We start from the raw sequence: 15,491 nt of genomic DNA, 5'->3' as shown, positions 1-15,491 counted from the left end.
TGGGCAGCACACACGGTCGGACTACGTTTGGCGTGGCATGCCATCACCGCCTTTGGACAGCACACATGGTCGAACAAAGTCGGGCGTGGCATGCCATCTTGCCTTTGGGAAGCACACACGGTCGAAAGACGTCGGGCGTGGTATGACATCACCGCCTTTGGGCATCATACACGGCCAAACGTCGTCGAGCGTGAAATGCTATCATCGCCTTTAGACAGCACACACGGTCGAACGAAGTCAGGCGTGACATGCCATCATAGCCCTTGAACAACAAACAAGGTTGAATGACGTCAGGCGTGGCATGCCATCATCGCCTTTGAACTAGCTGACACAGTCGGACGGCGTCGGGCGTGGCATGCCATCACCGCCCTAGGACATCACACACGGTCACATGATGTCGGGCGTGGCATGCCATCACTGCCCTTCGACAACACATACGGTAGGACGACGTCGGCCGTGGCATGACCTCACCGCCCTTGGGCAGCACACACAGTCGGACTACGTTGGGCGTGGCATGAAATCACCACCTTTGGATAGCACACACGGTCTAACGACGTTGGGCAAGGCATGCCATCATCGCCATTGGGCAGCACACACGATCGAATGACTTCGGGCATGGCATGGCATCATATCCCTTGGACGACAAACACGGTCGAACGACGTCAGGCTTGACATGCCATCACCGCCTTTGGACAGCACACACGGTCAAACGTCGTCGGGTGTGGCAAGCCATCATCACCTTTGGGCAGCTCACATGGTGGAACGACGTTGGGCGTTGCCTGACATCACCGCCTTTGGATAGAACACACGGTCGAACGACGTCGAGCGTGACATGCCAACACCGCCTTTGGACAGCACACACGATCGATCGACGTCGAGCGTGGCATTCCATTATCGCCTTTGGGCAGCGCACACGGTCAAACGACGTCTGGCGTGGCATGCCATTATTGCCTTTGGGCAGCACAAACGGTCGAACGACGTCAGGCGTGGCATGACATCACCGTCCTAGGACTGCATGCACGGTCAAACGACGTCGGGCGTGGCATGACATAACCGCCCTTCTACAGCACACACGGTCGAACGACGTCGGGCCTGGCATGACATCACTGTCCTTGGACGGCACGCACGGTCGAACGACGTTTGGCGTGGCATGACATCACCAACCTTGGACGTCACACATGGTTGAACGTCGTTGGGCGTGGCATGCCATCATCACCTTTGGGCAGCACACACGATCGAATGACGTCGGGCGTGGCATGACATCACCGCATTGCGGCAGCACACACGGTGACATGCCATCACCGCCTTTGGACAACACACACGGTCAAATGACGTCGAGCGTGGCATGCCATCATCCCCTTTGGGCAGCACACACGGTCGAACTACGTCGGCGTGGCATGCCATTATCTCCTTTGGGAAGCAAAAACGGTAGAACGACGTCGGGCGTGGCATGCCAACATCACCTTTGGGCAGCACACCAACGAACGACGTCGGGCGTGGCATGCCAGCATTGCCTTTGGGCAGCACACACGGTCGAAAGATGTCGAGCGTGGCATGACATCACCTCCTTTGGACAACGCATACGGTCGAACAACGTAGAGCGTGGCATGCCATCACCGCCTTGGGACATCACACACGGTCAGATGATGTCGGGCGTGGTATGCTATCATCGCCTTAGGGCATCACAAACAGTCGGATGATATCAGGTGTAGCATGCCATCACCGCCGTTGGATAGCACACAAGGTCGGATGATGTCTGGCGTGGCATGCCATCGCCGCCCTTGGACTGCACCCATGGTAGAACGACGTGGGGCATGGCATGAGATCACCGCTCTTTGACTGCACGCATGGTCGGGCATGGCATGACATCACCGCCATCGAACAGCACACGATCAGACGACGTCGGGCATGGCATGACATCACCGCCCTTGGGCAGCACACGCAGTCGGACTACGTTTGGCGTGGCATGCCATCACTGCCTTTGGACAGCACACATGGTCGAACAAAGTCGCGCGTGGCATGCCATCTTGCCTTTGGGAAGCACACACGGTCGAAAGACGTCGGGCGTGGAATGACATCACCGCCTTTGGGCATCATACACGGAAAAACGTCGTCGGGCGTGACATGCTATCATCGCCTTTAGATAGCACGCACGGTCGAACAAAGTCAGGCGTGGCATGCCATCATAGCCCTTGAACGACAAACAATGTTGAATGACGTTAGGCGTCGCATGCCATCATTGCCTTTAGACTAGTTGACACAGTCGGACGGCGTCGGGCGTGGCATGCCATCATCGCCCTTGGACGGGAAACACGGTCGAACGACGTAGAGTGTGGCATGCCATCAACGCCTAAGGATAGCACACAAACAAGGACGACGTCGGGCGTGGCATGCTATCATCTCCTTTGTGAAGCACAGACGGTCAAACGACGTCGGGCGTGGCATGCCATCACCTCCCTTGGACAGTACACATAGTCGGATGACGTCGGGCGTGGCATGCCATCATCTTCTTTGGGAAGCACAAACGGTCGAACGACGCCAACGTGGCGTGCAAACATCACCTTTGGGTAACACACACGGTCGAATAACGTTGAGCGTGGCATGACATCACCTCCTTTGGACAGCGCACACGGTCGAACAACGTCGGGCGCGACATGCCATCACCACCTTTGGAAAGCACACACGGTAGATCGACGTCGGGTGTGGTATGCGATCATCACCTTTGGGCAGCACAAACGGTCGGACCGGCAAACAAGGTTGAACGATGTCGGGCGTGGCATACAGTATCGCCTTTGGACTAGCTGACACAGTTGGCCGGCGTAAGGCGTGGCATGCAATCATCGCCTCTAGATGGGAAACACGGTCGAATGACGTAGAGCGTGGCATGCCATCACCGCCTTGGGACAGCACACACGGTCAGACGACGTCGGGCGTGGCATGCTATCATCGCCTTTGGGCAACACAAACAGTCGGACGACATTGGGTGTGGCATGCAATCACCGCCCTTGGATAGCACACAAGGTCGGATGACGTCTGGCGTGGCATGCCATCACCGCCCTTGGACTTCACCCACGGTAGGACGACGTGGGGCATGGCATGAGATCACCGCTCTAGGAGTGCACCGTGGTCGGTCATGGCATGACATCACCGCCATAGGAAAGAACACCATCGGGCGGCGTCGGGCATGGCATGACATCACCGCTCTTGGGCAACACACACGGTCGGACTACGTGAGGCGTGGCATGACATCACCGCCTTTGTACAGCACCCACGGTCGAACGACGTTAGGCGTGGCATGCCATCATCGCCTTTGGGCAGAACAGACGATCAAACGACGTCGGGCGGGGCATGCAATAATAGCCCTTGGACGGCAAACACGGTTGAACGACGTCAGGCGTGACATGCCATCACCGTCTTTGGACAGCACACATGGTCGAACGATGTCGGGCGTGGCATACCATCTTGCCTTTGAGAAGCACACACGGTCGAAATACGTCGGGCGTGGTATGACATCACCGCCTTTGGGCATCACACACGGTCAAACGTCGTCGGGCATGACATGCCATCATCTCCTTTGGACTAGCTGAAATAGTCGGACGGCGTCGGGTCTGGCATATTATCATCGCCCTTGGACGGGAAACACGGTCGAACGATGTAGATCGTGGCATGCCATCAATGCCTAAGGACATCATACAAGGAAGGACGACGTCGGGCGTGGCATGCTATCATCTCCTTTGGGCAGCACAGACGGTTAGACGACGTCGGGCGTGGCATGCCATCACCGCCCTTGGACAGCACACATGGTCGGATGACGTCGAGCGTGGCATGCCATAACCGCCCTTGGACAGCACACACGGTAGGACGACGTCGGGCTTGGTATGAGATCACAGCTCTTGAACTGCACACACGGTCAGATGTCGTCGGGCGTGGCATGATATCATATCCCTTTGAGGGCAAACACGGTCGAACGGCGTCAGGCGTGACATGCCATCACCGCCTTTGGGCACCACACACGATCGAATGACGTCGGGCGTGGCATGCCATCATATCCTTTGGACGGCAAACACGGTCGAACAACGTCAGGCGTGACATGCCATCACCGCCTTTGGACAACACACATGGTCGAACGTCGTCGGGCGTGGCATGCAATCATCACCTTTGGGCAGCACACACGGTCAAACAACGTTGGGCGTGGCATGACATCACCGCCTTTGGACAGCACACACGATCGAACGACGTCGGGCTTGACATGCCAACACCGCCTTTGGACAGCCCACACAGTCGAACAACGTCGAGCGTGGCATTCCATTATCGCTTTTGGGCAGCACACACGGTCGAACGATGTCTGGCGTGGCATGACATTATTACCTTTAGGCAGCACAAACGGTCGAACGACGTCGGGCGTGGCATGACATCACCGCCCTAGGACAGTACGCACGATCGGACGACGTCGGGCATGGCATGACATCACGGCCCTAGGACAGCACACACGGTCGAATGACGTTGAGCCTTGCATGACATCACCGCCCTTGTACGGCACGCATGGTCGTTGGGAGTGGAATGACATCACCACCCTCGGACGTCACACACGGTCGAACGTCGTTGGGCGTGGCATGCCATCATCGCCTTTGGGCAGCACATACGATCGAATGATGTCGGGCGTGGCATGACATCACCACCTTTGGGCAGCAAACACGGTCAAACTACGTCGGGCGTGATATGCCATCACCGCCTTTGGACAGCACACAAGGTCGAATGACGTCGGGCGTGGCATGCCATCATAACCTTTGGGCAGCACACACGGTCGAACTATGTCGGGCGTGGCATGCCATCATCGCATTTGGGAAGCACAAACGGTCGAACAACGTCGGGCGTGGCAGGCCAACATCACCTTTGGGTAGCACACACGGTCGAACGACGTCGGGAGTGACATGCCAGTATCGCCTTTGGGCAACACATACGGTCGAAACACGTCGAGCGTGGCATGGCATCACCTCCTTTGGACAGCGCACACGGTCGAACGACGTCGGGCGCGACATGCCATCACTGCCTTTGGAAAGCACACACGGTCGAACGACGTCGGCCGTGGCATGCCATCATCACCTTTGGCCAGCACAAACAGTCGAACGACGTCGGGTGTGCATGCCATCATCGCCCTTGTATAGCGAACACGGTCGAACGACGTCGGGCGTGGCATGCCATCATGGCCCTTGGATAGCACACACGATCGAACGACGTCGGGCGTGGCATGCCATCATATCCCTTGAATGGCAAACAAGGTTGAACGACGTCGGGCGCGGCATACATTATCGCCTTTGGACTAGCTGACACAGTTGGACGGTGTAAGGTGTGGCATGCCATCATCGACCTTGGAAGGGAAACACGGTCGAACGACGTAGATCGTGGCATGCCATCACCGCCTTGGGACAGCACACACTGTCAAATGACGTCGGGCGTGGCATTCCATCATCCCCTTTTGGCAGCACAAATGGTCATACAACGTCGACCGTGGCATGCCATCATCGCCTTTTGGCAGCACGAATGGTCATATGACGTCGACCGTGGCATGCCATCACCGCCCTTGGGCAGCACACACAGTCGAAAGACGTCGGGCGTGGCATGACATCACCGCCTTTGGACATCACACACAGTCGAACGACGTCAGGCGTGACATGCCATCACCGCCTTTGGACAGCACACACGATCGAACGATGCTGGGAATGGCATGCCATCATCACATTTGGGCAGCCTAAACGGTCGGACGGCGTCGGGCGTGGCATGCCATTGTCGCCCTTGGACAGCAAACACGGTCGATTGATGTCAGGCGTGGAATGCCATCATCTCCTTTGAGCAGTACGCACGGTCGACATCGTCGGGCGTGGCATGTCATCATGGCCCTTGGACACCACACACGATCGAACGAAGTTGGTCGTCGCATGCCATCATAGCCCTTGAACGGCAACCAAGGTTGAATGACGTCGGGCGTGGCATGCCATCATCGCCTTTGGACTAGTTGACACCATTGGACTGCGTCAAGCGTGGCATGCAATCATCGCCCTTGGACGGGAAACACGGTAGAACGACGTAGAGCGTGGAATGCCATCAACGCCTTGGGACAGCACAAATGAAAGGACGATGTCGGGCGTGGCATGCTATCACCGCCCTTGGACAGCACACATGGTCGGATGACGTCTTACGTGGCATGCCATCACTGTCCTTGGACAGTACACACGGTAGGACGACGTCGGGCGTGGCATGAGATCACCGCTCTTGGATTGCACGCATGGTCAGACTACGTCAGGCGTGGCATGACATTACCACCTTTGGACAGCACACATGGTTGAACGACGCGTGGCGTGGCATGACATCACCACCATTGAACTGCACGCACGGTCAGACGACATCGGGCGTGGCATGACATCACCGCCTTTGGACAGCACACACGGTCGACAACTTCGGGCGTGGCATGACATCTTCGCTCTTGCACAGCACGCATGGTCGGACTACGTCGGGCGTGGCATGACATCACCGCCCTTGGGAAGCACACACGGTCGGACTACGTCGGGCGTGGCATGACATCACCTCCTTTAGACAGCACACAAGGTCGAACGACATCGTGCGTGGCATGCCATCATCGCCTTTGGGCAGCTCACACGGTCGAACGACGTCGGGCGTGGCATACCATCATAGCCCATAGATGGCAAACACGGTCGAACGACGTCGGGCGTGAAATGCCATCATCGCCTTTGGGAGAACACCCGGTCGAACGACGTCGGGCATGGCATGCCGTTATGGCATGCCGTCATGGCCCTTAAACACCACACACGGTCGAACTAAGTCGGGCGAGGCATGCCATCATATCCCTTGAACGGCAAACAAGGTTGAATGATGTGAGGCGTGGCATGCCATCATCACCTTTTGACTAGCTGATACACTCAGATGGCGTCGGGTGTGGCATGCCATCATTGCCCTTGGACGGGAAACATGGTCGAACAACGTAGAGCGTGGCATGCCATCAACGCCTTGGGACAGCACACACGGAAGAACGACATCGGGCGTGGCATGACATCATTACCTTTGGGAAGCACACACGGTTGAACTACCTCGGGCGTGGCATGCCATCATCGCCTTTGGGTAGCACTAACAGTCGAACGACGTCTGGCGTGGCATGCCATCATCACCTTTGGGCAGCACACACAGTCGAACGATGTCGGGCGTGACATGCCATAATCGCCTTAAGGTAGCACACACAGTCGAAAGATGTTGGGCGTGGCATGACATCACCGCTTTTGGACAGCACACACGGTCGAACGACGGCGGGCGTGACATGCAATCACCGCCATAGGACAGCACACGATCGGATGACGTCGCGCATGGCATGACATCACCGCACTTGGGCAGCACACACGGTCAGACTACGTCAAGCAAGGCATGACATTACCGCCTTTGTACAGCACACACGGTCGAACGACGTTGTGTGTGGCATGCCATCATTGACTTTGGGCAGCACACACGGTCGAATGACGTTTGGCGTGGCATACAATCATAGCCCGTAGATGGCAAACACGGTCGAATGACGTCAGGCGTGGCATGCCGTCATGGCCCATGGACACCACACACGGTCGAACAAAGTCAAGCGTGGCATGCCATCGTAGCCCTTGAGCGGCAAACAAGGTTGAACTACGTGAGGCGAGGCATGCCATCATCGCCATTGGACTAGCTGACACACTCAGACGGCGTCGGGTGTGGCATGCCATCATTGCCCTTGGATGGGAAACATGGTCGAACGACGTAGTGCGTGGCATGCCATCAACGCCTTGGGAAAGCACACACGGAAGAACGACGTCGGGCGTGGTATGACATCATCATCTTTGGGCAGCACACACGGTTGAACTACGTCGGGCGTGGCATGACATCGTCGCCTTTGGGCAGCACAAGAGGTCGAACGACGTCGGGCGTGGCATGCCATCATCACCTTTGGGCAGCACACACGGTCGACCGACGTCGAGTGTGGCATGCCATAATTGCCTTAAGGCAGCACACACAGTCGAAAGACGTCGGGCGTGGCATGACATCACTTCCTTTGGATAGCACACACGGTCGAACGACGTGGGGCGTGGCATGCCATCATCGCCTTTGGGCAACACACACGATCAAACAAAGTCTGGCGGGGCATGCCATAATAGCCCATGGACGGCAAACACGGTCGAACAACGTCAGGCGTGACATTCCATCACCGCCTTTGGACAACACACACGGTCGAACGACGTCGGGCGTGGCATGCCATCTTGCCTTTGGGAATCACACTCGGTCGAAAGACGTCAGGCGTGGTATGACATCACCGCCTTTGGGCAGCACACACGGTCAAACGACGTCGGGCGTGACATGTCATCACCACCTTTAGACAGCACACACGGTCGAACGAAGTCGGGCGTGGCATCCCATCATAGCCCTTGAACGGCAAACAAGGTTGAATGACGTCAGGCGTGGCATGCCGTCATCGCCTTTGGACTAGCTGACACAGTCGGACGGCGTCGGGCGTGGCATGCCATCATCGCCCTTGGATGGGAAACACAGTCGAACGACGTAGAGCGTGGCATGCCATCATCGTCCTTGGATGGGAAACACGGTCGAACGACGTAGAGCGTGGCATGCCATCAACGCCTAAGGACAGCACACAAGGAAGGACGACGTCGGGCGTGGCATGCTATTATCTCCTTTGGGCAGCACAGACGGTCGGACGACGTCTGGCGTAGCATACCATCATCGCCCTTGGACAACACACATGGTCGGATGACGTCGGGCGTGGCATGCCATCACTGCCCTTGGACAGCACACACGGTAGGACGACGCGGGCTTGGTATGAGATCATCGCTCTTGGACTGCACGCATGGTAGAACAACGTCAGGTGTGGCATGACATCACCACCTTTGGACAGCACACACGGTAGAACGACGCATGGCATGGCATGACATCATCACCCTTGAACTGCACGCACGGTCAGACGACATCAACCGTGGCATGACATCTCCGCCTTTGGATAGCACACACAGTCGGCAACGTCGGCATCACCGCTATTGGACAGCACGCATGGTCGGACGACATCGGGCATGGCATGACATCAGCGCCCTTGGGCAGCACACACGGTCGGACTACGTCGAGTATGGCATGACATCACAACCTTTGGACAACACACACGGCCGAACAATATCAGGAGTGGCATGCCATCATCTCCTTTGGGCAGCACACACGGTCGAATGACGTCGGTTTGGCATGCCGTCATAGCCCATGGACGGAAAACACGATCGAACGACGTCGGTCGTAAAATGCCATCATCACCTTTGGGCAGCACACACGATCGAATGACGTCGGGCGTGGCATGCCATCATGGCCCTTAGACACCACACACAGTCGAACGAAGTCGGGCGTGGCGTGCCATCATAGCCCTTGAACGGCAAACAAGGTTGAACGACGTCAGGCGTGGCATGCCATCATCACCTTTGGACTAGCTGACACAGTCGGACAGCATCAGGCGTGGCATGCCATCATCGCCCTTGGACGGGAAACACGGTCAAACGACATAGAGCGTGACATGCCATCAACGCCTTGGGACAACACACACGGAAGAACGACATGGGGCGTTGCATTCTATCAAAGCCTTTGGGCAGCACAAACGGTCAGACGACGTCGGGCGTGGCATGCCATCACCGCCCTTGGACATCACACACGGTCGGATGACGTTAGGCGTGGGATGCCATCACCGCCCTTCGACAACGCACACGGAAGGACGACGTCGGGCGTGGCATGACCTCACCGCCCTTGGGCAGCACACACGGTCGGACTACGTCGGGCGTGGCATGACATCACCACCTTTGGATAACACACACGGTCTAACGACGTCGGGCGTGCATGCCATCATCGCCTTTGGGCAGCACACACGATGGAATGACGTCGGGCGTGGCATTCCATCATATCCCTTGGACGGCAAACACGGTCGAACGACGTCAGGCGTGACATGCCATTACCGCCTTTGGACAGCACACACAGTCGAACGTCGTCGGGTGTGGCATGCCATCATCGCCTTTGGGCAGCTCACACGGTTGAACGACGGTTGGCGTAGCATGACATCACCGCCTTTGGACAGCACACACGGTCGAACGACGTCAAGCGTGACATGCCAACACTACCTTTTGACAGCACACACGGTCGAACGACGTCGAGCGGTGCATTCCATTATCGCCTTTGGGCAGCAAACACGGTAGAACGACGTCTGGCGTGGCATGCCATTATTGCCATTGGGCAGCACAAACGGTCGAACGACGTCAGGCGTGACATGCCATCACCGCCTTTGGACAGCACACAAGGTCGAATGACGTCGAGCGTGGCATGCCATCATAACCTTTGGGCAGCACAAACGGTCGAACTACATCGGGCATGACATCATTACCTTTGGGAAGCACACACGGTTGAACTACCTCGGGCGTGGCATGCCATCATCGCCTTTGGGTAGCACTAACAGTCGAACGACATCGGGCGTGGCATGCCATCATCACCTTTGGGCAGCACACACAGTCGAACGATGTCGGGCGTGACATGCCATAATCGCCTTAAGGTAGCACACACAGTCGAAAGATGTTGGGCGTGGCATGACATCACCGCTTTTGGACAGCACACACGGTCGAACGACGGCGGGCGTGACATGCAATCACCGCCATAGGACAGCACACGATCGGATGACGTCGCGCATGGCATGCCATCACCGCCTTGGGACAGCACACACGGTCAGACGACGTCGGGCGTGGCATGCTATCATCGCCTTTGGGCAACACAAACAGTCGGACGACATCGGGTGTGGCATGCAATCACCGCCCTTGGATAGCACACAAGGTCGGATGACGTCTGGCGTGGCATGCCATCACCGCCCTTGGACTTCACCCACGATAGGACGACGTGGGGCATGGCATGAGATCACCGCTCTAGGAGTGCACCGTGGTCGGTCATGGCATGACATCACCGCCATAGGACAGAACACCATCGGGCGGCGTCGGGCATGGCATGACATCACCGCTCTTGGGCAGCACACACGGTCGGACTACGTGAGGCGTGGCATGACATCACCGCCTTTGTACAGCACCCACGGTCGAGCGACGTTAGGCGTGGCATGCCATCATCGCCTTTGGGCAGAACAGACGATCAAACGACGTCGGGCGGGGCATGCAATAATAGCCCTTGGACGGCAAACACGGTTGAACGACGTCAGGCGTGACATGCCATCACCGTCTTTGGACAGCACACACGGTCGAACGATGTCGGGCGTGGCATACCATCTTGCCTTTGAGAAGCACACACGGTCGAAATACGTCGGGCGTGGTATGACATCACCGCCTTTGGGCATCACACACGGTCAAACGTCGTCGGGCATGACATGCCATCATCTCCTTTGGACTAGCTGAAATAGTCGGACGGCGTCGGGTCTGGCATATTATCATCGCCCTTGGACGGGAAACACGGTCGAACGATGTAGATCGTGGCATGCCATCAACGCCTAAGGACATCATACAAGGAAGGACGACGTCGTGCGTGGCATGCTATCATCTCCTTTGGGCAGCACAGACGGTCAGACGACGTCGGGCGTGGCATGCCATCACCGCCCTTGGACAGCACACATGGTCGGATGACGTCGAGCGTGGCATGCCATAACCGCCCTTGGACAGCACACACGGTAGGACGACGTCGGGCTTGGTATGAGATCACAGCTCTTGAACTGCACGCACGGTCAGATGTCGTCGGGCGTGGCATGGTATCATATCCCTTTGAGGGCAAACACGGTCGAACGGCGTCAGGCGTGACATGCCATCACCGCCTTTGGGCACCACACACGATCGAATGACGTCGGGCGTGGCATGCCATCATATCCTTTTGACGGCAAAGACGGTCGAACAACGTCAGGCGTGACATGCCATCACCGCCTTTGGACAGCACACATGGTCGAACGTCGTCGGGCGTGGCATGCAATCATCACCTTTGGGCAGCACACACGGTCAAACAACGTTGGGCGTGGCATGACATCACCGCCTTTGGACAGCACACACGATCGAACGACGTCGGGCTTGACATGCCAACACCGCCTTTGGACAGCCCACACAGTCGAACAACGTCGAGCGTGGCATTCCATTATCGCTTTTGGGCAGCACACACGGTCGAACGATGTCTGGCGTGGCATGACATTATTACCTTTAGGCAGCACAAACGGTCGAACGACGTCGGGCGTGGCATGACATCACCGCCCTAGGACAGTACGCACGATCGGACGACGTCGGGCATGGCATGACATCACGGCCCTAGGACAGCACACACGGTCGAACGACGTTGAGCCTTGCATGACATCACCGCCCTTGTACGGCACGCATGGTCGTTGGGAGTGGAATGACATCACCACCCTCGAACGTCACACACGGTCGAACGTCGTTGGGCGTGGCATGCCATCATCGCCTTTGGGCAGCACATACGATCGAATGATGTCGGGCGTGGCATGACATCACCACCTTTGGGCAGCAAACACGGTCAAACTACGTCGGGCGTGATATGCCATCACCGCCTTTGGACAGCACACAAGGTCGAATGACGTCGGGCGTGGCATGCCATCATCACCTTTGGGAAGCACACACGGTCGAACTACGTCGGGCGTGGCATGCCATCATCGCATTTGGGAAGCACAAACGGTCGAACAACGTCGGGCGTGGCAGGCCAACATCACCTTTGGGTAGCACACACGGTCGAACGACGTCGGGAGTGACATGCCAGTATCGCCTTTGGGCAACACACACGGTCGAAACACGTCGAGCGTGGCATGGCATCACCTCCTTTGGACAGCGCACACGGTCGAACGACGTCGGGCGCGACATGCCATCACTGCCTTTGGAAAGCACACACGGTCGAACGACGTCGGGCGTGGCATGCCATCATCACCTTTGGCCAGCACAAACAGTCGAACGACGTCGGGTGTGGCATGCCATCATCGCCCTTGTATAGCGAACACGGTCGAACGACGTCGGGTGTGGCATGCATCATCGCCTTTGGGCAGCATACACGGTCGAACGACGTCGGGCGTGGCATGCCATCATGGCCCTTGGATAGCACACACGATCGAACGACGTCGGGCGTGGCATGCCATCATATCCCTTGAATGGCAAACAAGGTTGAACGACGTCGGGCGCGGCATACATTATCGCCTTTGGACTAGCTGACACAGTTGGACGGTGTAAGGTGTGGCATGCCATCATCGACCTTGGAAGGGAAACACGGTCGAACGACGTAGATCGTGGCATGCCATCACCGCCTTGGGACAGCACACACGGTCAAATGACGTCGGGCGTGGCATTCCATCATCCCCTTTTGGCAGCACAAATGGTCATACAACGTCGACCGTGGCATGCCATCATCGCCTTTTGGCAGCACGAATGGTCATATGACGTCGACCGTGGCATGCCATCACCGCCCTTGGGCAGCACACACAGTCGAAAGACGTCGGGCGTGGCATGACATCACCGCCTTAAGACATCACACACAGTCGAACGACGTCAGGCGTGACATGCCATCACCGCCTTTGGACAGCACACACGATCGAACGATGCTGGGAATGGCATGCCATCATCACATTTGGGCAGCCTAAACGGTCGGACGGCGTCGGGCGTGGCATGCCATTGTCGCCCTTGGACAGCAAACACGGTCGATTGATGTCAGGCGTGGAATGCCATCATCTCCTTTGAGCAGTACGCACGGTCGACATCGTCGGGCGTGGCATGTCATCATGGCCCTTGGACACCACACACGATCGAACGAAGTTGGTCGTCGCATGCCATCATAGCCCTTGAACGGCAACCAAGGTTGAATGACGTCGGGCGTGGCATGCCATCATCGCCTTTGGACTAGTTGACACCATTGGACTGCGTCAAGCGTGGCATGCAATCATCGCCCTTGGACGGGAAACACGGTAGAACGACGTAGAGCGTGGAATGCCATCAACGCCTTGGGACAGCACAAATGAAAGGACGATGTCGGGCGTGGCATGCTATCACCGCCCTTGGACAGCACACATGGTCGGATGACGTCTTGCGTGGCATGCCATCACTGTCCTTGGACAGTACACACGGTAGGACGACGTCGGGCGTGGCATGAGATCACCGCTCTTGGATTGCACGCATGGTCAGACTACGTCAGGCGTGGCATGACATTACCACCTTTGGACAGCACACATGGTCGAACGACGCGTGGCGTGGCATGACATCACCACCCTTGAACTGCACGCACGGTCAGACGACATCGGGCGTGGCATGACATCACCGCCTTTGGACAGTACACACGGTCGACAACTTCGGGCGTGGCATGACATCTTCGCTCTTGCACAACACGCATGGTCGGACTACGTCGGGCGTGGCATGACATCACCGCCCTTGGGAAGCACACACGGTCGGACTACGTTGGGCATGGCATGACATCACCTCCTTTAGACAGCACACAAGGTCGAACGACATCGTGCGTGGCATGCCATCATCGCCTTTGGGCAGCTCACACGGTCGAACGACGTCGGGCGTGGCATACCATCATAGTCCATAGATGGCAAACACGGTCGAACGACGTCGGGCGTGAAATGCCATCATCGCCTTTGGGAGAACACCTGGTCGAACGACGTCGGGCATGGCATGCCGTTATGGCATGCCGTCATGGCCCTTAAACACCACACACGGTCGAACTAAGTCGGGCGAGGCATGCCATCATATCCCTTGAACGGCAAACAAGGTTGAATGATGTGAGGCGTGGCATGCCATCATCACCTTTTGACTAGCTGATACACTCAGACGGCGTCGGGTGTGGCATGCCATCATTGCCCTTGGACGGGAAACATGGTCGAACAACGTAGAGCGTGGCATGCCATCAACGCCTTGGGACAGCACACACGGAAGAACGACGTCGGGCGTGGCATGACATCATTACCTTTGGGAAGCACACACGGTTGAACTACCTCGGGCGTGGCATGCCATCATCGCCTTTGGGTAGCACTTACAGTCGAACGACGTCGGGCGTGGCATGCCATCATCACCTTTGGGCAGCACACACAGTCGAACGATGTCGGGCGTGACATGCCATAATCGCCTTAAGGTAGCACACACAGTCGAAAGATGTTGGGCGTGGCATGACATCACCGCTTTTGGACAGCACACACGGTCGAACGACGGCGGGCGTGACATGCAATCACCGCCATAGGACAGCACACGATCGGATGACTTCGCGCATGGCATGACATCACCGCACTTGGGCAGCACACACGGTCAGACTACGTCAAGCAAGGCATGACATTACCGCCTTTGTACAGCACACACGGTCGAACGACGTTGTGCGTGGCATGCCATCATTGACTTTGGGCAGCACACACGGTCGAATGACGTTTGGCGTGGCATACAATCATAGCCCGTAGATGGCAAACACGGTCG

The sequence above is a fragment of the Solanum lycopersicum genome, chromosome 11, assembly GCF_036512215.1.
Source record: "Solanum lycopersicum chromosome 11, SLM_r2.1".
Lineage (NCBI taxonomy): Eukaryota > Viridiplantae > Streptophyta > Magnoliopsida > Solanales > Solanaceae > Solanum > Solanum lycopersicum.
Note: the sequence above shows the minus strand (reverse complement) of the source record.